The 27,356-nt window shown below is 47.4% G+C and overlaps 1 long non-coding RNA gene and 1 pseudogene across 1 annotated transcript; one reads left to right on the forward strand and one right to left on the reverse strand.

Annotated features, from left to right (window-relative positions):
- Nucleotides 1-21,476: 21,476 nt before the first annotated feature.
- Nucleotides 21,477-24,190, reverse strand: LOC131905752 (uncharacterized). Its single transcript, XR_009378037.1, has 2 exons — nucleotides 23,725-24,190; nucleotides 21,477-21,878 (listed from the first exon to the last, which is right to left on the reverse strand). It is a non-coding gene; the product is annotated as an uncharacterized LOC131905752 (long non-coding RNA).
- LOC131905751 (splicing factor YJU2-like) lies at nucleotides 23,610-27,015 on the forward strand (annotated as a pseudogene).
- Nucleotides 27,016-27,356: the final 341 nt, after the last annotated feature.

Raw genomic sequence — 27,356 nt, forward strand, 5'->3', positions numbered from 1 at the left:
CATAAGGACAGAAAGGAAGAAAGGTCCCCTGGCCTGTCCCTGGAAAAGGAACCAGGTCACAATGGAGAGATGAGGACCAGGAAGCATAGCCTAGCTTCTGGCTCCAAGGAGTCCAGGCCCAGGTTGAAGACAATTCTTATCAGCTGCCGCCCATTTCCCATGGTCTTCTAGGCCAGGACCTGGGCTGCAGGGACATCTGCTACTGTTTGTTTTTCCCTTTCCCTTGATGTCATCCCCATCACCCCACCTTGTGACTCCCTGGAAGAGTGCTCACCTCACCTCAGGACATCATTTAGGCAGTACTTATTGACCCAGGGAGGGAGAAGGAAGGGGGAGGGGAGGGGAGGCCAGAGACTGGGGTCCTGGCTTAAAGGCTCATTACTAAGCACAGCCTGGACCTTACTGAGACCCTGAGGTCAAAGTGGAGAAAGAAAAAAAGGGGGTCAAGGGCAAACGTCCGTGCTAAGAAAAACACCAGGGGACCAGTTGTTAGGGTGAATCTGAGCTGTGAAGAGAAATATGACTCTCCCCTTCGGGTCACACCTAGGCTAATAACCATGACTGGAAATTCCTGTTGGGAGCAGGAATTTCTTATTGAGATAATAGTCACTCACTGTTGAACATGGAACAGTTTCAGACCCAAGAGTCTTGGCTAGGAGAAGCCTTCTGCAGAAGGGGCCTTTGAGCAGATCAGGAAGGGGGGCTCTTTTCCCCAGGCGGTGGCAGCCTCCAGCTTGGCCAGGGTCTCTGCTTCTCCAGCACCTTGTAACAAAGACTCCCTGGGCAAAGTACATATCCAGAGTGGAGCTGACACCCACAATCCCCCCTCACCCCACCTCTCCTACTTCTCCTAAACTATTGCTGGCCCAGACTGATGGAGTTGACATGCACATAAATCCAGGGTTTTTTGGGTTTTTTTGTTGTTGGTGGTGGTGGTTTTGTTGTTTTTGTTTTTCAAAACAAGATTTTTCTGTGTAGTCCTGGCTGTCCTGAAACTCACTCTGCAGACCAGGCTGGCCTCGAACTCACAGAGATCCACCTGGCTCTGCCTCCCAAGTGCTGGGATTAAAGGCGTGCGCCGCCACTGCCCGGCTTGTTGGTTGGTTGGTTGGTTGGTTGGTTGGTTGGTTGGTTGTTGTGGCCGGTGCTCCTAACTGCTGAGCCATTGCTCCAGCCCCTACCCATCTTTCCTTTGACTTTTGTTTTGTTTTTTTATTTTTGTTTGACTTTTTTTTGAGACAAGGTTTACTCTGTGTAGCTTCGCGCCTTTCCTGGAACTCGCTCTGTAGACCAGGCTGGCCTCGAACTCACAAAGATCCGCCTGCCTCTGCCTTCCGAGTGCTGGGATTAAAGGCGTGCGCCACCACTACCCGGCATTGGTTGACTTCTTATCTGTTGTTTTCTTGGAAACTAGGGATGAGGTGCTGTGGATCTTCTTCCACATCCTCCTCATTTGCTTCGATTGGGATTTTTGGCGGAATGGTCGGCAGCAGTGTGGGGCCTGTACTTCCTGTCCGATACAAACTTTCTTTTTGTTTCCCAGGAGCTAACTATTGCCCCATCTTCTGTTTGGTTACCAGTGTACATGCTGCTGATAACCTGCACCGCCTCTAACCCAGCAGCTTATCAAGACACAGATTTCTTCTCCCTTGAAGGCATCCCAGAGGCCTCCAGCCTCCTGGTCCACACTGTCTTCCTGCTGCCTGTGTTTGGATTTATTTACTCCTTCATTCTCAGGAAATATGTCACACAGTAGTCACCAGGAAAAGACTGCCTGTGAGATACAGTTTGAGACCTTACATTTTCCGATAAAAAGTCTTTAGCTTACTTTCACACTTGTATGTACTTTGGCTGTGCGCCGATCAGAAACCACCCACACCTGAAACCCCATTTGGGAGGTAGAAACAGTGCATCAGGAGTTGAAGGCTATCTCCTGCTATGTAGCAGTTTGAGACCAGCCTGGGCTACATAAGATCTCACCTTGGGTGGATGGGTGGGGGAGCTGGAAAGTTAAGAATATCTGCTGCTCTTCCAGAAGACCAGGGTTAGTTCCCAGCACCCAAATCAGGTAGCTCGCAACCATCTGTAACTCCAGTTTCGGGGGACCCAACACACTCTCCTGGTCTCTGTGGGCACCTACATGAATGTGGAGCACATACATACACTCAAGTGCACACACTCATACACACAAAATAAAACTAATAGGCCAGGTGTAGTGGTACGTGATTTTAATGCCTGCTCTTGGAAGCAGAGTCTAGTGGGTCTCTGTGAGTTTGGAGTATGCCTGGAATAACAAATTCCAGGTAAGCTAGGGCTATATAGTGAGACCTTGTCTCAACACACACACACACACACACACACACACACACACACACACACACGTTTTAAAAAAAAACTCTCACATAATGACAAAGAACTCTGAAGCTATTCATTCAGGGATAGGGTGGGGTGTGTATGCGTGTGTGCTATGTAGCATGTATGGAAGTCAGAAGACAGCTTCCACGTGTGGGTCCTAGGGACTGAACTCAGCTTTGGTGGCAGGTGCCCTCACCCTCTCAGCCATCTCACCAGTCCCCAAATGTCAGTCTGGCATTACATAATAGCTCCCAGTGCTTCAGTTAAAGTCATTCCAGTTCCTGGTCCTCTGTCTGCCCATTATCCATCATTACTCTGAGATTTCACAATTCTGTGCCTTAAGACACGTAAGCCCTTTCAATCTAAAAATATGTAGCCTTCCTTTAAAAAACATCTCCTTGGATTATTATTCTCTATAATATGACTTCTGCTTTCCATTCCCTACTCCTCTCTCTCTCTCTCTCTCTCTCTCTCTCTCTCTCTCTCTCTCTCTCTCTCTCTCTCTCTCTCTTCAGGAGAGTGTCTCACTATGTAGCCCAGGCTGGCAGCCTGGTCTTGCCGCTTCAGCCTCCTGGGTGTTGAGATTACAGGTCTGAGTTACCATGTCTGTATTCTATTCTCTTTTAATTGTACGTGCGTGCGTGCGTGCGTGCGTGCGTGCGTGCGTGCGTGCGGAAGAGTGTATCAGATTCCCTGCAGCTGAAGTTACAGGCTGGAAGTGGTGAGCAGCTCAGTGTGGGTGCTGAGAACTGAACTCTGGGTCCTCTGCAAGAGCAGTGTTTGCTCATAACAGCTAAGCTGTCTCTCCAGCCCTCCCTATTCTCTCTTAATGGAACTCTATTTGCTCAATTGCTGAACTTCTAAATTTACTCCTGATTTACATATTATCTTTCTTCACTTTGTGCTTTGTTTGGTTGTTGTTTTTTTTTTAAGATTATTTATTTATTATATACACATTGATCTCATTACAGATAGTTGTGAGCCACCATGTGGTTGCTGGGAATTGAACTCAGGACTTCCGCAAGAGCAGCCAGTGCTCTTAACCTTTGAGTTATTTTTTCAGCCCCTGGTTTTTGCTTTCCGAAACAATGTCTCACATAGGCCCAGTCAGGCCTGCAACTTCCTGGAGTTGAAGCTGGCTTTGAACTCCTGAACCCACTGCCTCCAGCTGCAGAAAGCTAGAGTTACAGGCTCCTCCACCCTGACCCGTTTCCACTCTGTTCTGATCTCCCCACCACCATAGTATTCTCTCTACTTTGCTCAACATTTTAGTTTCCACTATGTCAGCTCAACCTTCCAAGAATTCCTTGAATATTCATTTAAAAAGTGATAGCCTTGGAGATCCACGTTCAGGGAAGGAGAACATGCTGACTCCACTCTCCCTTCTGTTCTGCTTGTCTCAGTGGAGGACTGCTGCCTTGCTTAAGGGCACAGCTGCCCACGGAGAGCCCAACTGACCCACCCAGGAATAAACACACGTGGCCACTTGGGATCCGCTGGGCGCCACTTTGGGTCCACGCCTCCTCCCTCACACCCTACGGGGTTGGCCAAAGCCTCCTCATTCTACAGCACAGTTCCACCCCCCCTCGAGCTGTTCCCGCCTCTTTCTTTGCTATCCGAATTTGGTTTTAGCGTCCGCTTTGCTTCTGGGGAGAACCTCCTGTGACCATTCTACTCTTAGTCTCTGTGAACGCTGCAGCTACTTTGATCCCTCTGAGCATATTTGTACTGGGCTTTGTTCCTTAAGCTTTCTGGTGTTGTCTTGGTTGTCTGTCTTCCCTTAGTGCCCCCAACCTTTTTTTTTTTTTCAATTGAGACACGGTCCAGTGACTGTCTGATTCTCCTACCTCTGCCTCCAAAGTGCTATATTTACAGGTGAGCGCCACCACACCTGCTTTATTCAGAGCTGGGGATAGAACCGGGAACCTTGTCATGCTAGGCAAGCACTCTACCAATTGAGTTACATCCCAAGCTCTCCTATCTATCTATCTATCTATCTATCTATCTATCTATCTATCTATCTATCTATCTATTTATCTTTTTGGTTTTTTGAGACAGGGTTTCTCTGTGTAGTTTTGGAGCCTGTCCTGGATCTCATTTTGTAGGCCAGGCTGGCCTCGAACTCACAGAGATCCACCTGGCTCTGCCTCCCGAGTGCTGGGATTAAAGGCGTGCGCCACCCCGCCCGGCTATTTTATTTATCCATTTGTCAATTATGTGTATGCATGAGTGTGCCTGTGTGTGGGTATGTGCACATGAGTGCACATGCCCACGGGAGCTAGCAGAGGGGGTCAGATCCCCTGGAGCCGGAGTTCTAGGCAGTTGTGTGTGGGTGCTGGGAACAGAACTCTGGTCTTCTGCAAGAGCAGCAAGGTCAGAGGTTAGAGAGAGGCTTGGTAGTTGACAGCAGTTCCGCTCTAGCAGAGGAAAAGGTGTGATTCCCAGCACTCATTTGATGGTTTATCACCACCCATAGTTCCAGTTTCAGATGCTTTCTTCTGATCTCAGGCACCGGGCACACATACCGTGCACATACATATGTGCAAGCAAAGCATTCATACACATAAAATAAATAAATTGAAGGGGGAAAAAAGGAGCAGTAAGCACTTTTAACCATTAAGCCATTCCCAGCCCCACAAGTCACACAATTTTAAGCCCAATTTCCAAAACTACTTTGGGCCTCTGTGGTTGGTTCTACCTTTTCACTAAAAATAATTGTCTTACCAGAGTGTGTAGACACAGTTCAAACTCAAGCCCCAGCCTCATCCCCTCTGAGGAAACACCAGGGCCCACACAGGGAAGGTTGCCTTCCCTCCCCCTCCTCCCCTTCCCCTTCCCTTTCCTCCTCCTCCCTCCCTCTCCTTCCCCCGTGGAACAAACAGGAAGGTCCCAGGGGCCTGTGGTCTTGGGGCTGTCATCCACGCCTCTGATTTCTTCAGACCGTTTCTGAGAACGTAGTCATTGCAACACCGTCCCCAGCACAAGAAAGAGCCGGGCTGTGGTGTGAGGTTTGGGGGCTGCAAACTCCATCTAGGTCAGCAATTCGGTTCTACAGCAGTTCCCAAATCTAGCTCCTTGGACCTTAAGGGCTGACTGATTTCACCCTCTAGGCAGGGAATCTTGTGAAGCTTAGAAAACAAGGCCCTTCTGTGGGTGATTAAGGCACAACACTGGCGGCTAACCCACTGGCTGACACGTGTCTCAACCCAGAATATGACACTCTGCACCAGAGCTCAGGGTACTTGAGGACAGCAGCACTCAGACCTTGCCTTGAGACATGTGCACATATTAGGACAAGGGGAGGGCTGGCTTTGCTGCTCAGGTGCACCGACCACTTATGTCTCTCTCCTTTCGTACTCTGACGCCAACGTGAGTCCAACCCTTCATTCTTGGCTTTCTTTCCGAGATGGTTGTAAGAACGAATGGGTTATGATCTGCCAGTTAGCCTTTCAGAAGGGACAGCCAGAGAGCCATGTTCTCACAGGGCTGCCTGCAAAAGTGTTTCCCTAGGTTTAGCTCTCCAGCTACTGCTGGCTGCCAAGAGGATGATAACACCTGTTCAGAGAACAGACCTTCTCATTGTACTCTACAGACTGTGCAGGGGGCAATAGGCGGGACTTTATAAGCACACACAAATCCATGGAAAAGTGCGGGGCGGCTACCCACCAACCCCACAGTTCCCCGGAGTTTTCTTGAGTGAGAGTAGCAGGAAATATTAGATAGAAGGATTTAGATTGTGGAGATAAACAGATAGAAAATAAAGGATAGCCTCGAGAGGGCCTGGTACCTATTCCAACGGCCCCGACTGTCTCTGCCTAGGGTATTTATAGAAATGCCAAGGGGTGGAGCAAAAGACCTCCCCCCAGCACAGCCAAGTGCAGACCATCTTAGACACCTGCACTCAGGCCCGTGGTCCAATCATCCTCTCTATGCGGACCTGCTGGGTAAAGCCACTAGGAACCTGAAAATGGGCTCCCACAGAAAAGATGGAGAAGAAATAGTTATCTGGAGAAAAAAATAGGTCATCTGCATAAGAACTGTCACCACGCCAGGCGGTGGTGGCGCACACCTTTAATCCCAGCACTTGGGAGGCAGAGCCAGGCGGATCTTTGTGAGTTCGAGGCCAGCCTTGTCTACAGAGCGAGATCACAGTAGACAGTAGGCAGCATCACGGGGGAACTTCAGGAGTATACCATGCTGTGTCTATGTGGCAAAGCTGAATACTATCAGTATTCTTCCTGTGAGCCCTGGCACATGACGCTTATCTAAGGCTCTTACCATTCTTTATAGCCATGTTGGGTTGGTTTACAAAACAGCAAGCCCAATGGTTTGTCTAATTATAAAAGAAAAGAAAAGAAAAAGACCGAATGGTCACACAGCAGATGGACGGTCCAGCTGTCTACCTAGACACTGCCTTACAGAAGAAGCGATCACCCCAGTCCAGATGCTGGTTCCAGAGTGACAGTGGTTAAAGGCCCAGAGACAGAATCGTGTGAAAATTCAAAACCAACTTGGCAAATGTTCATCTGAGGACCTGCTGCTCTCCAAGGTTTTGAAATGCAGTTGTGATAACAGGAGTTACTGCCTCCTGAGGGCTCCCTGATCAGAGCAGGAAAACCAACGTTCTAGTGAGTGGTGGGTTTTGTTTCCTTTTGGTTTTGCCCCTGAACACCTGTTTAGCCTTCTCCTGGTCAGAATATCTGGAGCTCAAGTCTCCCTTGTGTGCCTTCATTGGAACCAAACATCCTTCCAGCCAGCAGCAATATTGAGATGGGCATATGACCTAATACAAGCCAGAGCTATGAATGAGCATTTTGCTGATAGACACAGGAACTGTGGGTTGAGATTGCTCAGTGGTTAGAGCACTTGTCAGTCTTGCAGAGGACTTAGGTTTGTCTCCTAGCACCCACATAATCCATCCAGAATTCCAGTTTCAGGAAACTCATTACCCTCTTTCGGCCCCTACAGGCACCAGACGTGTGCAGGTACACAAACACACTTGTAAACAAAACAATCACACACATCAAATAAAACAAGTAAGTCTAAATTGTTTTAGTAGATACAGGGACTAGGAGTTTCTCACTAAGGTTGCTCCCAATAATTTGTTAGTTAGATGGAGTTTTCTACCATTTGTGATTAAAGGTCCATGGAGTGGTGGGGAAATGTCCACCCCTAAATCTACACTCACCCAGAACTTTAAAATGTGATGGGGCTTTGAAAACTAAGGCCTTTGTGGCTATGATTAGTCACTGCTCTTTAGATTAAGTAACCTGGGCTGGAGATTAGGCCCTAAATCTACATGTCCTTATGAGGAGAGAACACAGGCCCAACGATGCAGCAGTGACCTTGTGGGGGAGAGGGAGAGGTTGGCCTTATGTTGTCATAGCTGAGGAACCCAGGGCCACATACAACCAGGAAGGGACAAGGAAGGTCTGCTCTTAGGGCCTTCAGAGGGCTCGTGAGCTCTGCTGACTTCTCCACTTCCAACTCCTCATCTCTAAAACTGAGTGGGCCAGGTATGGGCCATGCTTCTAATCCCAGTATTCGGGAGGCAGAGGCAGGATAATCAATGTGAGTTCACAGAGACCAGTGATCTAGCTGGTCTACCTAGCAAATTCCAGGTCAGCCATGGCTCTTCATGAGATCCTGTTTCTGAATAAATGAATAAAAGAATCTGTGAGGGCAAAGTTTTAAACCACCCAATTTATGAACCTCTGTCATGGCGGACCAAGAGAGGGACTACACCCCAGTACAGGCAAGTCACTGAATGCGATTTTGGTGCCTGTATGTGTGTGAAGAAGTCCTGGGCTGGGCATGGCAGCACATGTCTGCCATGTCAGTACTTAGAAGGGTAAGGTAAGGGTGTTGAGTGTGAGGCTACATAGCAAACTCCAGGTCAGGCAGAGCTACACAGCAAGACCCTGTCCTGAATAAACTAACAGATGGCTTTGTCTGAGCTTCAGAGCAGGGAGCCAGGAGAATGTAGAGACTAGGTCAACTAGTCCAACACCAGGACTTCACTCAGCAGGCCCAGGAGCTCCATTTGGTAAAAACTGAGAACCCTTGTCCCAGATTATTCTTTAACTTGGTTCATAGTGACCTTTACCCAGCAGAGTTTGCATGTTTTACACAATCAAATATATCAATGCTTTTATGGCTTATGGTTTTTACATTTTAAAAAAAATCCTATTTCCTTGTTTTTAAATCTAGTACTCCACATCCTGGAATAGGGACTCTCTCTTTCTTTAGAATTTATCTGTACTCTCCTCCTGCTCCATCTCCTCCCCTTCAGTGTCCCCTGGCCTCCCAATAACACTGGTAAACTCTAGCACCACACCCTGAGCTTTCTGTCCTGAATCTTCTAGTGACTCTGCAAGGTAAGTGGTATCCTGCCCATTTTTCAGATGAGGGAACTGTGACCCAGAGAAGCTGTATAATTGCCCCTGTGAAGTATGTCATGGCTCCTAAATGCAGGAAGGAGGCATGTTTGTGTCCACTCCAGCCAAAGGAAGACCAGCTCCATTATAGAAGCCTTCATACCTCACAGTGCTCTTCTGGTGGCTAAAATATTGTCACCCTCACTTCACTCTCATAGGATAAATGTATTTGTATCTCAGGATAAATAACCACAATAACTTTATTGTTCTGCTTTGTAGTTTAGTTATAAAATATAACTTTATTAATAGCGTGGGGGAAGCAATTATGAAAATCTAATTCTGTTCCAGGGATCAAAGTTCTGAGATGGGTGCCACCCAGTGGTTCCTGGTCACATCTGTACCCACTCCCTGCTCTCTCCAAGGTGCATGATGGCCTCCAGTGGCCGGTTGGTTTTGTCCTTACCACAGGAAAACACCCAAGAGTTTGAGCTTTGCCTCATCTAGACCCTTTTTCCCAGGGGAGGAGCTGAGCCTAACTTACTCGGTGTAGACAATGGTGAGTGAGTCTTTTACTTTTCTATGAGAAGAAATGTAAAGGGCATGGCTTATGTACCAGAAATGCATCTTCTTACAGTGCTGGAGTCAGGAAATCTAAGATCACAGGTCAACAGACCCCCTTCTTCCGAAGCCTCCCCTTGCCTTCATAGACAGCCATCTTGTGTCTTCTCATCAGTATGCGTAACTGAACACAGTGGATTCAATTCTTGGTGAGGGTCAAGCCAACAGAGGCATGGCCAAGAAGCATGGAGACACATTTATTACCCGAAGCTCTTCAAAGGCAGGCACATCCCTGAGCACGCTCAGTTTAAGAGTAACATTGCTGAACACGCTCATTTTAGGATTACAGTTCAAGGACAGATGAAGGGCTGTGCACAGAATAATGTCATGGAACACGTTTAAAAGGTTAAAATGGGGGCTGGAGAGATGGCTCAGAGGTTAAGAGCACTGACTGCTCTTCTAGAGGTCCTGAGTTCAATTCCCAGCAACCACATGGTGGTTCACAACCATCTGTAATGAGATCTGGCGCCCTCTTCTGACTGTATACATAATAAACGGGTTTAAAAAAAAAAGGTTAAAATGGTGTGGGTTGGAGAGATGGCTTAGCAATAGGAGTATTTCACTGCTCTTCTGGAGGATCTGAGCTTGGTTCCCAGAACCCACATCAGGTGGCTTACAACTGTCACACCTGTAACTCCTGCTCCCAGAGAACCAACTCTTTAAGTAGCTGTGTTCACATGTACAAACCCCCACACACACAAATACACATAATTAAAAATAATGAAAATAAGGCTGGGCAGTGGTGGCACATGCCTTTAATCCCAGCACTCGGGAGGCAGAGCCAGGCGGATCTCTGTGAGTTTGAGGCCAGCCTGGGCTACCAAGTGAGTTCCAGGACAGGCTCCAAAGCTACACAGAGATGAAACCTTGTCTTGGAAAAGAAAAGAAAGAAAGAAAGAAATGAAATGAAAAGAAGCTAGGCATAGTCGTTAGTGGTGTATACCTTTGATCCCAGCACTTGGGAAGAAAGGCACATGGATCTCTGTGAGTTCAAGGCCAGCCTGGTCTACTCAGTGAATTCCAAGCCAGTTTGTGTATTCCTTGAGCCTCTTAAAATAAAAAGGCTTTTGTTTGTTTGTTTTCTCCAGACCTGACATTACTCTCCTCCAGCGTCTATATCCACTTATGGACTCGCTCAGAGTGGCAAGGGTCACTAAAGCTAGCCTTACTTCCAGACATTTGTTGTTATGAAAATGTTCAAACACATTGAGATGTTGAAGCTGGATGTGGCTGTACACGCCTGTAATCCCAGCACTTAGAAGGTGGAAGCAAGAGGGTTAGGTGTCCAAGGCTGTCCTCAGCTGCTGAGAGAGCTGGAGGCAGGACTTGGGACTCCTTAGCCTCCCCAATAGTGTGAGCCAGTTCTCTGAGGTCAACCTTTCTCTGTGGACATACACCTTACTGGTTCTCTTTCCTCAGAACCCTAACAATACAGAAGCCACAGGGCTTGCTTCACACTCAGTCTTGGTTGAGAAATGAAGGTTCTCAGATTAAGCTTAACCACTTGAGGCAAGAATGGTTCACATCCCATGACATCAGAGAGACAATAATGTCTTGGAGTCCCTTCACAAATGATGCTAAATTGGTCACCTGATCACAAATTATTTATTTTATAAAGTTACTTTTTTTCCCCCTGGTGGAATTTTCCACTCAGGGAAATTTCCAAAACTCAGCTTGGATGGAATTTTGGCACCATGTAAATGTCCTTCCGTTCGGCTCCTTTTCCCCAGCAGCTTCGGTACTCATTAACAATGCCGGCCTGAGTCATTTCTTTCATTGGGTCCCCTCCCAGTAATTCAAACTTCTGAAAGTCCACACACCCCCCCCCCCCCATAAGACGACAGCATAGTACTAGCTTGCCGTCTGCAACAAATCCATACAACAGGATGAAGGCCAAGCTCTCATCCTCTGAAGACTTCCTGTGGCCTACAAAATCTTCTCATCCGTAAAGATCAGGCCTGGGGTTCCCGTGCCAAGAGAGTAAACCTGGAGAGCATTTGGGTATTATGGCTGTGATACTGGGAGTGAAGAGCAGAACCATGTAGGCCACACCAAGGGCAGCTCAAGGTGACATATCTCAGTGGTAGCAGGATCCATGGGAGGAAGTGCCTATGGTGGAGCTCCTACAAAGAGAGGCCCCACCCTCATGGAATTCTAGAGCTGGTCCTCCAGGGGATACCTCTGTTTTTCTCCCAAACACCTGCCAGAGTGGAGCAGAGTGGAAACTTTGTGAGCAGGTTCATTAGAAAGGTTAAGGAAGGACAACTGAGACCGAGGGTGTAGTGTCCTGGGGTCACTCCCAATTCAACCCAGCAGACGGAGAGGCAAGGGCTTCTTGCGGCCAAGGAAGGTCAACAATTCACACACCAAGTAGGATAGACTTGGCATTCTGGAGGCAGAAGCAGGAGGATTGCTCTAAGTTTAAGACCAACATCCTACATAGAAAGTTTGAAGTCAACTTGGGCTACAAGGCAAGACCCTGCCTCAAAATAGCAAAAGAAAGCGGGGGGGGGGGGGGGGGGGGGTGTATAGTGGTGCACACCTGTAATCCCAGCACTTGAGAGGAAGAGGCAGGATTGTTTCTAGGTCAAGGCCAACCTAGGCTACCGAGTGGAACCCTGACTCAAAAAAAGAAAATAGAACAAACAAAAAGGAATGGGTGGAGCCAGGCATGGTAGCACAGGCCTATAATCCCAGCATAAGCAGGATCATTAGTTCAAGACCAGCCTTGGCTACATAGTGAGTTCAAGGTCAGATGGGGATACATGAGACTGTCTCAAAAAATAAAATAAAAATAAAGCTAGGGATGCATCTCGGTCGGCAGGATGTTTGCCTAGCATGAGACCCTGGATTCCAATCCCTGCATAGCACAGAACCAGGAGTAGTGGTGCATGCCTGTAATCCCAGCACTCAGAAAAATTAAAAGTTTAAAGCCAGACTGAGCTCCATAAGACTCTGTCTCAACAAACCAAAAGAATGAAAAGAAAAAAAAAATGGGTGAGGGGAACGGAGAACGATACACTGTTTTCAGAGGGACCATGAGCCATTCTAGAAGGAATCCCGTTAACACCTGGTACGCAGGAAAGCAGGCTTCTGTGTGCAGGGTCCCGAAGCAGGGCTCCCAGGTGGTTGGCAGTCCCCCACTCCCAGCACAGGGGCCGCTTTGCTGGAGCTTGGAGCCCCGCAGCGCAGCAGGCTGCCGCTTAGGCTCCACGTGACTCCTGCCCCTTCCAGGGCCCTCTTCCGGTGGCTGCCAGCAACTTCTGCAGCGCCTCCGCTTCCCCTTTTCCTTAGCATCTGGGCACCTGGAAGAGATTAGGCTCTGGCAACCCTGCAGGGCTCGTTGTGCATTTCCTCTTCAACAAGATTTGGGGGGGAAGGGGGTGCGGATCGGAATGAGATCAGTTCCAGCACTTTTCCCCAGAGATCCATGTAAACCCGACAGAGAAGTGTCCCTTTATCTCTACACTAGGCTTTCCTGTTTTGAGCCTGACCTGTTCTTGGCAGACTCCCCGCTCCTGTTTCATCACATTGAAGGACCAGGACAGGCTTAACCCTCTCTCCTCCCGCTCCCAACGGTTCCCTGCCCTGCTCCTTGAGGGTAGAGAGACAAGAACCGGGGCGCAGTCCTCTGGGACTGATGATACAGGAGGGATAGCCAAGCCACCTGTAGTCCCGCCCTCTACCCCCTACAGTCCTGGTCTCTGCATTCTCACCCTCCCCCCTTTCCAAGGTGACATTTGGCAGAGGTGGTGCAGGGGGATGCAGCCACCTGCTACAAGCCTCCCCTGGTGTTTTTAGAGGCACGGGCTGTGGGTTACAAAGGGCTGCCAGATCAAGTTCAAACAAACACCTGGCCCAGCCTGACCTGCTCGGGAAATCAATAGGGGGACCGGCCATGAAATGAGAGGTGACTAATGACACTTCCTGGTTGCCCTGCAAAACCGGTGGGGGTAGTGACAAGCTAATTTCACTTCTGCATGGTTAACTCATGATTATACCCTGACCACACACCATAGACGGAATGGTGCCTCTCCCTGAGCCGGAATCCCCAATGTGACTGTATTTGGAATCAGGTCCTAAAAACCAAAAGCCTAGGAGACTGGAGAGATGGTTTAGCAGTTAAAATGCTTGCTCCTCCTGCAGAGGACCTGAGTTCGGGGTTCCCAGAAGCCACTCTGGGCAGCTCAGGCTGCCTCTAACTCCAGCTTCATGGGATCTCACCCCCTCTCCTGGCCTCCTAGAACACCTGCACTCACATGTGCACACACACACACACACACACACACACACACCTATGTTTTTGTTTTTGTTGTGGTTTTGTTTGTTTTCGAGAAAGGGTTTCTCTGTGTAGCTGGGATTAAAGGTGTGTGCCACCGTCACCCAGCACAAATAAACATATTTTTTTAATTAGGATCTGGAGAGATGGCTCAGTGAAGTTATGAGCATTTGCTACTCTTGCAGAGAACCTGAGTTCAGTTCCCAGCACCTACATGGTGGCTCACAATCATAATCAGTACTCCAGTTCCAGGGGATCTGATGACCTCTTCTGACCTCCTAGGGCACCTGGCATGCAGGCAAAACACTCATTAATGCCGGGCAGTGGTGGCGCACGTCTTTAATCCCAGCACTCGGGAGGCAGAGGCAGGCAGATCTCTGTGAGTTCAAGTCCAGCCTGGGCTACAGAGCGAGATCCAGGACAGGCTCCAAAGCTACACAGAGAAACCCTGTCTCAAAAAACCAAAAAAAAACAAAAAACAAAAAACAAAAAAACAAAACAAAACAAAAAAAACCACTCATATAAATGCTTAAATAATCAACAAGCAAATCAAAGCTAAGTGAGGCCAGAGGGGTAGAACGTGGAGCTTTGACCCCACAAGGACAAGTCACCAGAGAGCTATTTGTCCCACCTTCCACCATCGACACCAAGTGGAAGCCACAGCAAAAAGGTAGCTGAGTGCAAGCTAGAAAGAGAGGGATCAAAGGCAGCTGCCACGTTGATCCGGGGCTTTGAAGGCCTCAGAACCCATAGAAGAACGTAGGTGTGGTGGCACATGCCTGAAATCCAGCATGGTTTTTTTGTTTTGTTTTGTTTTGTTTTGCTTTAAAGAACTGTGAGAAGTAAGTTTGTGTTGTTCAAGCTACTCAGGCTGCACAGGTTTGGAATCCTTGGCTGACTAAGAGTCTATGTACCTGTTGTTTCTAAAGCCCATTTGTAATTAAGTGGCTCCAGTTAATCCCATGATCCTCCAGTCACCGATACAGGAATGCCTCCCATAGGGACAGTTAAATCCTAATAAAAAATGTCATGGGCAAGGAATGTAGGGCACTTGATTGGCATGTGCGATGCTCTGGGTTCAATCGCCAGTACTGCGAACAGAGAGCAGGGAGCAGCCAGGATAGCTACACGCCGACCAGGCCAGACGACAAGGTGAGCTGCCCAGACGTGACACTCCATTCCCTTGTCCACATGACACCAAGTCCAGAGACCTAATGCAATGAAGTGGTCAAGAAGTAAACACTGGACCAGCAAGAGGGTCCACTGAGTGAGGACAAGGATGCTTGCTGCCAAGCCTGACAACCTGGGTTTGGACCCCAGGACCCACAGGGTGGAAGAACCAATGCCTGGAAGTTGTCCTTTGGTCTCCATGTGTCCTGTGCCACATGCTGTGAGAGCCAAAGATATGCTTTAAGTTTTAATACTGTGCCTAAGAGATCCATGAGACAAAAATGCCTCTAACATCTAAGCCCCTTGCCCAAGAACAGCTACTTGCTGAAAGGCTGGAGAGGCTGTTGTTTATGGGAGATAACAAGCCATGTGTTTTCACTCCCCAGAGCAAGTCTGTTTGACTCTTCTACACTGGATGTGCTGGATCACATGTAGGCGGGAGGTACCTGAATAGGTAATACATCAGAATGTATGCTTGCCCCTGATTGGCTGTAGGGGGGGGGGGGGTATGCGGACAAGAACTAAATCAGGATGTGTGCTTGCCCCTGAGTGGCTGTAGGTGGGGGTATGCGGACAAGAACTAAATCAGGATGTATGCTTGCCCCTGGTTGGCTGTAGGTGGGGGTATGCAGACAAGAACTAAGTCAGAATGTGTGCTTGCCCCTGATTGGACCTGGTGGGACATATGATGGCCTTATGGGTTTGCCTTTTTAAGTCTCTGCAGAAAAAAATGTGACTCATGGCCATTCCCTGGGAACCTCCTGGTCGGTATTTAATTAAAGCTTCAAATTTGACTCAAAATTGTGGTAGTGGTCTTATTCTCTGGTGGGATTAACAATGCCTACACCAACTCCCTCCTCTACCATAAATGAATAAATACATGTAATATAAAACTTTTTTTTCCCCATTCTTTTTTTTTTTTTTTTTTTTTTTTTTTTTGGTTTTTCGAGACAGGGTTTCTCTGTGTAGTTTTGCGCCTTTCCTGGAACTCGCTCTGTAGACCAGGCTGGCCTTGAACTCACAGAGATCCGCCTGCCTCTCGAGTGCTGGGATTAAAGGCGTGCGCCACCATCGCCCCGGCTAAAACTTTTTTCAAAGGAAGCATGGCAGTTGGGCATAGTGATCACACCTCGAATTCCAGCACTTAGAAGATTTAGGTAGGAAGATCAGGCGTTCAAGGTCACCATTGGCTACATAATGAATTAAGTCTACCCTAGACAACATGAAACACTGTCACAAAACAAAGAAACAAACACCCCCCCACCCCCCAAAAAAGCCAAAGAATCAGGTCCAATATGCCTACCGGATGCCCACTCTGGTATTCACTTCCACTCTTTCTTTTGAACAGACCTCTAACTCTGTTGCTGTTGTTTGAGTCTGGGTCTCATTTATCCCAGGCTGACCTTTCTTTGTTATGTATAGCTAGGGATAACTTTGAACTTCCAATGATTCTCCTGCCTCTGCCTCCTGAGTGCAAGGATTACAGACATTTGTCATCACACCAAGTATATGTGATGCTGGGGATAGAACCCAGGGCTTTGTAAGTGCCAGGCAAGCACTCTATCATTTGAGCTATAGCCCACACCCACTATAATGTTTGTTTTGTTGTTGTTTTTTGGTTTTGTTTGTATTTTTGAAGCAGGGTCTCACTAGGTAGCCTTGGCTAGCCTAGACTCACTAAGTAGACCAGTCTGGCTTCGAACTCACAGAGATCCACCTGCTTCCGAACACTGGGATTTAAGATGTGCACCCCCACATCCTGCACTGTAATGTTTTTGATTGTGATAAGATTCACCTTAACCAATTAAAAGCACTCTTTAGCAGTTAGTACTTTCACGAGGATGTGTGCAAACATCACCACTGTTCTCAGAACACTTTCATCACCCAGACCTCTGATTTTACTCAAGATGGCCATGCTCCCAGCGGTAAGACTCCATTTCCCAACTTCCCTTGCAGTTAGGTGTGGCTTCGTGACCAGTGCATGCGAGCAGAAGCAGGAGGGACTTGCAGGAAATCACAGTGAAGGAAGCACACACCCCTTTGTCCTCTCCTGTTTCCTTCTTTAGTCAGAGGCAGGACGGCAGAGGCTCCGGCAACCCCGTGGACTATGGAGGATGTTTCTGTGAGACTGGGACTAGCAGAGAAGTCAGGTGGGAATCCAGGTCCCTGATAACACGTGAAGCCAAATCTACTTCGCTTCTGGGAAAGAAACCATCTGAGCTATTTGTATTTGAGGGCAGGGAGTCTAGTCTATGCAGCTGGACCCCATTCCAACTTCATCAGGAAGGGTGACCACTTTTATTTTTTTTTATTTTTTTTTTTTTTTTTTTGGTTTTTCGAGACAGGGTTTCTCTGTGTAGCTTTGCGCCTTTCCTGGGACTCACTTGGTAGCCCAGGCTGGCCTCGAACTCACAGAGATCCACCTGCCTCTGCCTCCCGAGTGCTGGGATTAAAGGCGTGCGCCACCACCGCCCGGCGGGTGACCACTTTTAAATGTGCTTCCTCCAGGACCCCCTGAAGTATCAAACTTGATGTTCATGTGGGGTTTACTGTGGTCTGAATGTGTCCCCCCAATTTGAGCATTGGAAACTTAATCCTCGATGTTGCATTTGGGAGGAAAGTTGGGTTTTATTTTTATTTTTATTTTTTTTAAATCCCCCACATTTTACTAACACTTTTCTGGTTTCAATTTTCACATTTTAATACTGTTGAGTCTGCATCTTGTTTTAGGTTAGGCTGTGGTAAACAGGCCAGGTCTAGCCAGAAGCCCAAGGCTTTTAACTGAACAGCAAGATTCCAAGTGTCTGTCACAAATTATAAACTAAATTCCTGCATGTATTTGGGTCTGTTCTAGCCTTTAAATCTATCCATCAAGGTATCTATCCACACATAGCTAGAACTACATTTTAAAAATCCATGTAGAGACTTGGAGGAATCGAGTTGGAACTGACCTGGAAGCAAGCCTCTTTCCTGAAAACCAGCTCTCAGAGTATTGGAAGGTGCTGTGAAAGCTGCAAGGGGAGAAAAGCAATCACCAGTCCCCACCTGTAAAGCCTATGAACCACAATGACCATCCCAGCAAGATAGCTCCAAGGGCACAATAGTGGCATTTATATCTTGGCAGTAACCAACAGCTGCCTAATTGGACTTAAGGCCCACTGAAAAGGAGAGAATTCATGCCTAGTACTGTTACCCTAACTTGTAGCTAAAGAGGTCATGGACCCAAACCTACTTCTACCACTTTCCTAAACCAGTATTATTTCTAACTATATTCTAAATACTTATTCTTATACTCACAAATAAGTATAACTCTCACTCTTTTGCAAAGAACTTTCTTTTTGCAGCAGATGGAGACCATTACAGAAATCCCCCAACTGACCAAAATGCAGAGAAAGACTGTGGGGAGACCAGCCCCAATGAATATATCTTCAACACAATCCTTATACCTATGGATCAAGGAATATGGTCAATGGAACTACATATAAAGCCTGCCTCAGAAATCAAAAAGGAAGGGGAAGAAGAGGAAGAAGAGGAAAGACAGAAGGAAGTTTCGTTGAGTACGGGGACATTAGGCATACTCTATGCCCAGCTTATACATAAACTTAATGAAAAATATGGCCAGGCCGGTGGTGGCACACGCCTTTAATCCCAGCACTCGGGAGGCAGAGGCAGGAGGATCTCTGTGAGTTCGAGGCCAGCCTGGTCTACAGAGCGAGTTCCAGGAAAGGCACAAAACTACACAGAGAAACCCTGTCTCGAAAAACTTAAAAAAAAAAAAAAAAAAAAAAAAAAAAGTCTCCCCTGAACTTACTACCAGGACCTATTCCCTGGGGCAGCCAGCAACAACTATGTTCCTATTTTCTCAGTACTATGCTTCTATTAGCTTGTTTTGATTTATCATGTTTATTTATTTTTATTTATTCAATTATGGTTGTTTGAAACAGAGTCTGGCCATACAGCCCAAGCTGACGTAGAACTCACTGTGTAAACCAAGCCTTCAGCTTGCCATGATCCTCCTGCCTCTGCCTCTTGAGTGCTAGGATTACAGGTACACACCATGGCTGGCTTTATGATTTTTAATATTATTCATCAACATGGATAGATGACCATGTAACATCCAGATGAAAGGAAATTAGCCAATTAGTTTGGATTGAACCCCCTGCAGAAGGCCCAATTGGCCAAACCAAAATGGAGTCTCCCATGCTGCAGCTGCATGTCACTGAGGGAGGTTGTTTATGTGACTGTCTCAGAAGTCAGGAGAGTGGGAGGCAAGAGTCCAACTCCTTAACAAGCCAGTCTCAGCTTGGATAAGGGAATCCCTCTGCTTTAATCTTTACAAGAAAAGCAGCAATCTGCTCCGCTCTGCCTGTAAACTCAGTTTCTTTGGCTTGGCTTATCAGAACGCTCATTCTCCTTGGGGAATGGGTGTCGCCTCACTCGAAAGTCATGGATAAGGGCCAAGTAAGATCTTTAAATCTGCTGTAAGTTTATCTTTTGATATCCATCAGCTCCCCACTCCCCCAGCATCATCCCAGTACAGCTTTATCACATTCTTTGGAGGAAAACTAGTATTATGTAAGGCTGGACCAAGTGGAGGAGTCTCAAGGTTTTTTTCTTTTTTTAGACCTGGGCTCATTCTGCAGCCTAGGCTGATCTTGAACTCATGACCCAGCTCACATAGCTGTATTCTAATGTGAACTTTCAATGTTCTTAAAGTCAACAGTGGCCTTTTCTTTTTCCTTTTTATGCATATGGGTGTTTTGGCTGCATGTATGTTTGTATACCATGTGTGTGCTTTGGGGAGTTGGAGGCAGAGAAAACATCAGATCCTCTGGAACTGGGGTTATGCATGGTTGTGAGCTGCCATGTGGGTGCTGGGAATCCAACCTTGGTCCTCAGGAAAAGCAGCCAGTGCTCTTTACCACTGAGCCATCTCTCCAGGCCCACAGATGGTCTTATCTTGAAATTTTTGTTTTCTATACCTTATCATTAGCAATTTCTAGAAGCTTTAATATTTTTGCCCAAAGCCTTTCGGTGATGTTTTCCATATGCTCAAGGATGTGAGTTCCACATCTTCCTTTGGGACCCCTCCTCAGGAAGCCTCCTTTTTCCAGGCTTTGGGATGGCATGGCTTTCGTCTGTTTCACCACTGTGGTCCAGGGATTCTCCATTTTCCCATCCTGGATACCCTACACTCTGTTGTGGAGGTTCCAAATCTCTTCTTTTTCTTCTATTTTATTTGTGTCCTCTCTGAGATCCTAATAAAAATGACTTGGGAGTGAACTTGGAACATTTTACTCCTTAGTGAAAACGTGTGAGTTATTTATAGCACGCTTTCTGAGTTACCTGAGTCTGAGTCCATGGGGGCCAGGTCTGTAGCTTTCCTTGCCTTTAAACCACATAAGAATCCTAAATTGTAGATAGTGATGATAAAGCAAAATAATCATTATTATAGGGTCTTATATTGCCCAGACGGCCTTGAACTCACTATATAGCTGAGGATGATTTTGGACTCATAATTATCCTGCCTTCACTCCCAAATGCTAGGATTCCAGGTCTGTGCCACCAGGCCTAACTTAATCATTCTTATAGACATGTAAATTATCAATCCATACTCTTCTCTGCATCTCCCCTCCAAAAAAAACTTATTTGCAAATTTGCTTTCAAATCCCCCTATTCCACACAAATCTGTGCCTCTTTAATGTCTCCTTTAATGTTACCATTTTTAAGGATTATCTACTTTAAAACTTTATTTATCTATCTATCTATTTATTTACTTATTGGTTTTTTTCAAGACAAGGTTTCTCTGTGTAGCTTTGTGCCTTTCCTGGATCTCGCTCTGTAGCCCAGGCTGGCCTTGAACTCAGAGATCCGCCTGGCTCTGCCTCCTGAGTGCTGGGATTAAAGGTGTGCGCCACCACCGCCCAGCTATTTTTTATTGTTATTACATCTTTGTTTTGTGCATACATGTGAACGTATGTGTGTGGGCATGCGTGCTGGAGAGGTCAGAGGGCAGCTTGCTGGAGTCACTTCTCTCCTTTCACTATGTAAGTCCCAGGGATGGAAATCAGGTCACAACTTTGGCAGCTACATCCATAATCTGCTGAGCCATCTCTAAGCCTGAAAATTATCTCTTGACAGACAGATTCATTTTAGATTGATTTTGCTTTATGTGTGTGAATGTCTGGCCTGTATGCAGTTATGAGCACTATGCCCATGCCGGTGGGATCCCTTGAAACCAGGGTTACAGATGCCGGTGAGCCACCATGTTGGTGCTGGGAACTCAAACTCGGGCCCTCTGCAAAACTACAAGTGTTCTTCATCACTGAGCCATCTCTCTAGCCCAACAGAAGGATTTTTTTTTTTTTTTTTTTTTTTTTTTTGGTTTTTCGAGACAGGGTTTCTCTGTGTAGCTTTGCGCCTGTCCTGGAACTCACTTGGTAGCCCAGTCTGGCCTCGAACTCACAGAGATCCGCCTGGCTCTGCCTCCCAAGTGCTGGGATTATAGGCGTGCGCCACCACCGCCTGGCCTCAGAAGGATATTTTTCAAGTTACTATATTTAAAAAAAAAATCTTTGCTCTCTCTTCACTGGGTTGAAAACCTAGACTGGGTTGAAAAATTTCAGTCCCCCAGTAGTGAGTAATGTGGTCTATGTAATAAGTCAGATCAGGCCAAATTATTAAGTCCAGGTTTAATGAGCAGAGCAAAGCACTCCTGGGTGACTCTCGGAAGGCAGGGGAGAGAGCACAGAGCAGGTATGGCAACCAGGTCTTAAGTAGCCTGTAGGTGCAGTCCTGAGCAGCCCTGGGGAGGTGCTGACTCTTGGTGGGATTTCTTAGGGGTGGGGTCTAGGGAAAGAGAGGTGGGGCTTCCACCTAATCATCCCAAGACTCCTTGGGTATAGGGGTGCCCGTTCAAGTCTAGCTACTTCCTGTGGGCATAGGATGACATGGGGAGGGGAAGCTGGGAGTTGGTGGGGTCACGCTCAGTGGGAGGTGTGAGTGAAGAAGTATTTGGTTAACTGCCATTCTGGAGACCTCAGGCATCTGTTTCTTGAGGAGGCAGAGAAGACACGTTGCTAGGAGAAAAAAAACCAGATTATTAATACTTGCCCTATGAATGGGGCTAGCTGTGGGAAAAAGAATGAAATGGAGATGTGCCTTGATTGTACAGAAGAGGCAGGGGTGAAATAGCCAGACAAAAGAGTAGATATGTCCTTGAATCTGGAGAGGTGGTACCAGCACTGATGTTCCAGGAGCTTGGGGGATGGCACACCAAACCAGGGGATGATGTGTCCAGGAGGACCTGACCCATCACACCTGCTGTTTCCCCAGATATGGGAAATGCCTCTATCCATCCTGTAAAAATGTCAACAAGAGTTAGGAGGTAACAGGGCTTTTCACGAGTGAGCATGTGGGTGTGATCAACCCGTCAGTACTTGCCCAGTTAGTATCCTTGGAGCTGGTGCAGGGGCTGGCTGGCACAAGTGGAGGACCCCCTGTTTATATTTTGTTTGTGTCCTGACAAATAAAGCTTGCCTGGAGGGCAGAGGGCAGAGCTATCCACAAGTTAACCATTGAGGCCAGACAGTGGTGATATATACCTTTAATCCCAGCACTTGGGAGGAGGAAGCAGGAAGATCAGGAATTCAAGGCCACCCTAGACTACACAAGGTTGAATCTGTCTAAAAGAGAAACAGAGCTGGACTGTGGTGGTTCACTCCTTTAATCCCAGCATCCGGGAGGTGGAGACAGGAATATAAGGGAGGTGGAGACAGGATCTCAGGTGCCCATTCAGTCTGAGGATTCGTAGAGACAGGACGCCCTATTTGGTCTGAGATTTCATAGAGGTAAGAGGTCTCAGGTGGCTGGCTGCTCTGCTTCTCTGATCTTTCAGCTTTCACCCTGATATCTGACTCTGGGCTTTAACTGTTAAGACCAATTAGGATTGCGCTTCAACCCCTTTCGGGTTGGCCTTGGCACAAGGAGAGGAGCGGACCTGTGCAGGAACTGCAGGGGTCTGTCAAACAACTGGAACAGATTTACATCTTGGTGTCATAGCAAAAGGCTATGGCTTTGGATTAAAAATCCACAGAAATTTAAGGACTCCTGAAAACTGTAGTCAGTGCTACCACAAAGCCTGTGAATGAGGCTCACCTGTCTGTACTAATGAACTCATGAGTTACCAAGCTGGTTGTGGCCTTGGGGGTGGGATGGAGATCGGAGGAGAGCTATTAAACTGGCAAAGCTATGAGTGCCCTAGTCATCAAATGCCATCAGATCAGAGAGGGATATAAATAAGGAGATGCGAGACAGCTTTCCAGCTACCTAGGCAGTGGAAAATTCTCCATGGTCACTGGGGGAAAGGAGTCCCAAAGGCAGCACTTTCTTCAGCTGCTAAGCCCAGAATATCTGACGGACTTTCCTGTGGGGTAGGAATTTAGAAAGACTGACCCACCCTGACGTAGCCACTTGGGGCAATTCGTCCCCCAGTGTCCTGTTGTCCAGTCCTGGCAGGGTTTTCGCACCGGTTTAGAGTTGCAAAGCGGTTTTTGTTTTTGTTTTTTGTTTGTTTTTTTGTTTTTTTTTTCTGCAGGCTGGCTTTCCCACATTGAAACTTTTCAAAAACCTTATTGACTTCAGGTAGCTTTCTTTGTGCTTTCCAGCGTGGTGCACACGCACACTCCGGGAACCTTCATTTACCGCCTCACCTACACACGCGACCGTGATCGACAAGGATTGCAGCCAATGAGAACACTAAAGCCTGTAAGCTACAGCCAGTAAGACCTTGGAGGAAGTGACATCATCAAAAGAACTGCTGGTCAGGTAGACCAAAGCCAACTGCTTCTTCACTTGCGCCACAGACAGGAAGCGAAGAGGAAACGAAGATGTCGGAATGTAAAGTTCTAAACCAACACTACCCACCTGACTTCGACCCGTCAAAGATCCCGACACTCAAGCTACCCAAGGACCAGTACGTGGTTCGGCTGATGGCCCCCTTCAACATGAGGTGTAAGACATGTGGAGAATATATATCTACAAGGGAAAGAAGTACAGTGCACACCAAGAAATGGCCCAGAACGAGGCCTGTCTGGGCCTGTCTTCCGCTTCTACATCAAGTGCATGCGCTGCTTGGCGGAGATCACCTTCAAGACACGGACTACACCGTGGAGCATGGGGCCACACGCAGCTTCCAGGCCGAGACGCTCCTGGAGGAGGAAGAGAAGCGTGTGCAGAAGGAGTGTGAGGATGAGGAGCGGAACAACTCCATGAAGGTCCTAGAGAGCCTCACGAAGGACTCAAAGCTGGAGATGGGTGGGGGTGCTGGAAAACCTGCAGAAGCTGATGTTGGTACTTGTGGGCACTGGCCACTCCCCCAGCCACATGACCGCGCATGCGCTTGCAAAACGGCTAGTCATCCCTTACGTCATACGTCATCCCTGCACTGGGTGATCACTTAATGTGCATTTAGCGTGATGAAACTCCTCTCTCCTCTCTCCTTCTCACGTGTCTTTGAACAGGCCTGATCACATCCTATCCCTTCCTCCTCCTAATGAAACTCTGATAGTGAATTTTACTGTGCCTTGTGACCTTTCCTCACAGAGTAAAAGAACCACATTAAAACCAACAGCTGGGCCGGGGGAATGGTGGCAGCTCATGCACACGCCTTTAATCCCAGCACTCGGGAGGCAGAAGCGGGCCGATCTCTGAGTTCGAGGCCAGCCTGGGCTACAGCGTGAGTTCCAGAAAAGGTGCAAAGCTACACAGAGAAACCTTGTCTTGAAAAAGAAGAAGAAGAAGAAGAAGAAGAAGAAGAAGAAGAAGAAGAAGAAGAAGAAGAAGAAGAAAACCAACAGCTGAAGGAGCTGAACCAGCGGCAGGCACACATGGACTCCGAAGCTATGTGTTGCTGCAGCACCGCCTGTCACAGGAGCAGCGACAGCAGCAGGAGGAGGAAGACGAGCGAGAGGCTGCGGTCTTGCTGGAGGAGGCTCGCCACCACAGGCTTCTGGAGGATTCCAACTCAGAAGACAAAGCAGCAAGACCCAACCCCACAGCTATCCTGGACGAGGCACCCAAGGCCAACAGGAAGGCAGGGGCAGTGGGCAGTGGGCAGCAGGGTACAGCTGGCTGGCTTGGGTGTGCCAAAGAAGGTGAAGGCGGAGGAAGCCAACCGGGGCTCAGAGCAGGTCCGGATGCCCCGCAGGTGCCCCTGAGAGGAGGAAGGCAGCCAGCCTTGCACCCTAGACCCCCGGAGCCTCCTCCCTGAGCCCGCTGGCTGCATATGGGGACAGCGAGGACAGTGACAGCTGAGCCCCCACAGGGGCATCACAGACCCAAGAAGCCAGATGGGATCAAAGAAGGCTGACAGTCCAGTGTTTCTTTGTACGCCACCGCGGTCCTCCCACAGTTGGCTCCTGCTTCTCCTTGTCCCTGTGATCTAGGAATGTTGGAATAATGTGCCTTGGTGAAGGTCTTTTTAGTCATTGTATCGAGTACACTAAAGGACTTTCAGAGGCACCTGTTTTCAGGTCCAGAAATACTTTATATTATATGCTTCATCATTTTCTTCATTTTTTTGTTTGTTTATTTAAAGATTTATGTATTTTTTATGTATACAGTGTTCTGTCTGCGTGTTTGCCTGCAAGCCAGAAGAGGCCATCAGATCTCATTATAGATGGTTATGAGTCACCATGTGGGTGCTGGGATTGAACTCAGGACCTCTGGAAGAGCAGTCAATGCTCTTAACCACTGAGCCATCTCTCCAGGCCCTTATTTATTTATTTTTGAGGCAGGATCTCACTATATAACTCTGGCTGGCCCTGAACTCAATACTAAACCAGGCTGGCCTTGAACTCAGAGATCCAACTGCCTTCTAAATGCTGGGATCAAAGGTGTGCACCACCATGGCTGGCTTGACCTTGAACTTCTGATCTTCCTGCCACCGCCTCCGGAGAGCTGAGATTACAGGCCAGTACCACCATGCCCAGTTTATGCATTCAGTGCTAGAGATCAAACTGGGGACATGCTCCGAAAGCAGTCTACCAACTGAGCTACAGCTTCAGCCCTGATCGTGACTAAATCTCAGTCCACTGTTTCTTGCAGGGTTAAGTAGTAAAGGTCTTTCACTTTTGGAGACCATGATGAGACACTGTCTTGGCCTTCACTATGTAGCCCAGGCTTTCCTCAAACTTGTGATTATCCCATTTCAGCTTCCTCATTACTGGTATACAGTGTCACACCCAGCTAACTATTTTAGAAAAAAAAAAAAGTGCATATTTTCTAAGCTCTGAGGGTGTAGTAACTGATTTCATCTTATAACAGTGCTATGAGATACGTGCTGTTATTATCTGTCTTTCACAGATAAGGGCATTGGTCTAAAAGCTTAAGTGACTGAGCTGAGCATACTCCAGCAACCACACTGTTCCAGATGCCGGCTCAGCTCACGTGCCGATTCTGATCCAGCTTCAGGAGACATCGGGCACACACTGTTGAAGAGTCTGTGGTATCATCTAGACATGGGGGGTGGGTATGGGGAAGATAAACTGCCTTGATTGATTATTGATATCTGCCACCAGCCCAGGAATGAGCGTTATGGACTAATACTACAAAACAAAACAGCCAACCAACTCTACTTAGTCATTCCTTGGAGAGAAAAGAAAACTATCTTTAGGGTTATACACAGCTGTGGTGCTCTGGAAATGAGGGCATCTTGACATGGGAAGCATTTAAAGACTGCTTTGTTTCCTGGCTGTACCAGAAGAGTTCTTTAACTGTCTGTTTATAATTTATCGGAGAGAAGCACTGGTAATTAACACTGGCCTCTGAGCACTCCTCCAATCCCCCCCTTTTCCTGCGGTAAGAACAGAAAGTTGGGAAAATGCTAAAATGCTCACATTGCATCACAATGCCAGTGGGCCATATAAAAAGTCCCATGATGTTATTTTTCCGAACGCTGGTTTCCTCAGCAGCTAGCACTGAGGCCATTCCAAACGCCCTCCCAGCAGATAGTCAAGACTGGTCACAGGATCTGGCTCTTTACTAACCTTTCTACGGCCCGGTTTTACAGCTTGGCTTCAGCTGCAGGGAGGCCCACCTTTTAAAGGAGTTATATCCTTTTCCCAGACTCTCCATTAAAAAGAACTTAAGACCGGCTTGGAGAGAGAGAGACTTTCTGCATCTCCACCCATTTTCCAGAGCGCATTTCTCTCTCTCTCTCTCACAAGATTTACTTTTTTTTTTTAAGATTTATTTATTTATTTATTTATTTATTTATTTATTTATTTATTTATTATGTATACAGTGTTCTGCCTGCATGCATGCCTGCAGGCTAGAAGAGGGCACCAGATCTCATTATAGATTGTTGTGAGCCACCACGTGGTTGCTTGGAATTGAACTCAGGACCTTTGGAAGAACAGCCAGTGCTCTTAACCGCTGAGCCATCTCTCCAGCCCAATTTACTTATTTTTATTCTTATTCTGTGTGTGTGTGTGTGTGTGTGTGTGTGTGTGTGTGTGTGCATGTTTTTGTGTGTACAGGTGCAATATGGTGCTAGG

Source organism: Peromyscus eremicus, chromosome 3 (genome assembly GCF_949786415.1).
Source record: "Peromyscus eremicus chromosome 3, PerEre_H2_v1, whole genome shotgun sequence".
Lineage (NCBI taxonomy): Eukaryota > Metazoa > Chordata > Mammalia > Rodentia > Cricetidae > Peromyscus > Peromyscus eremicus.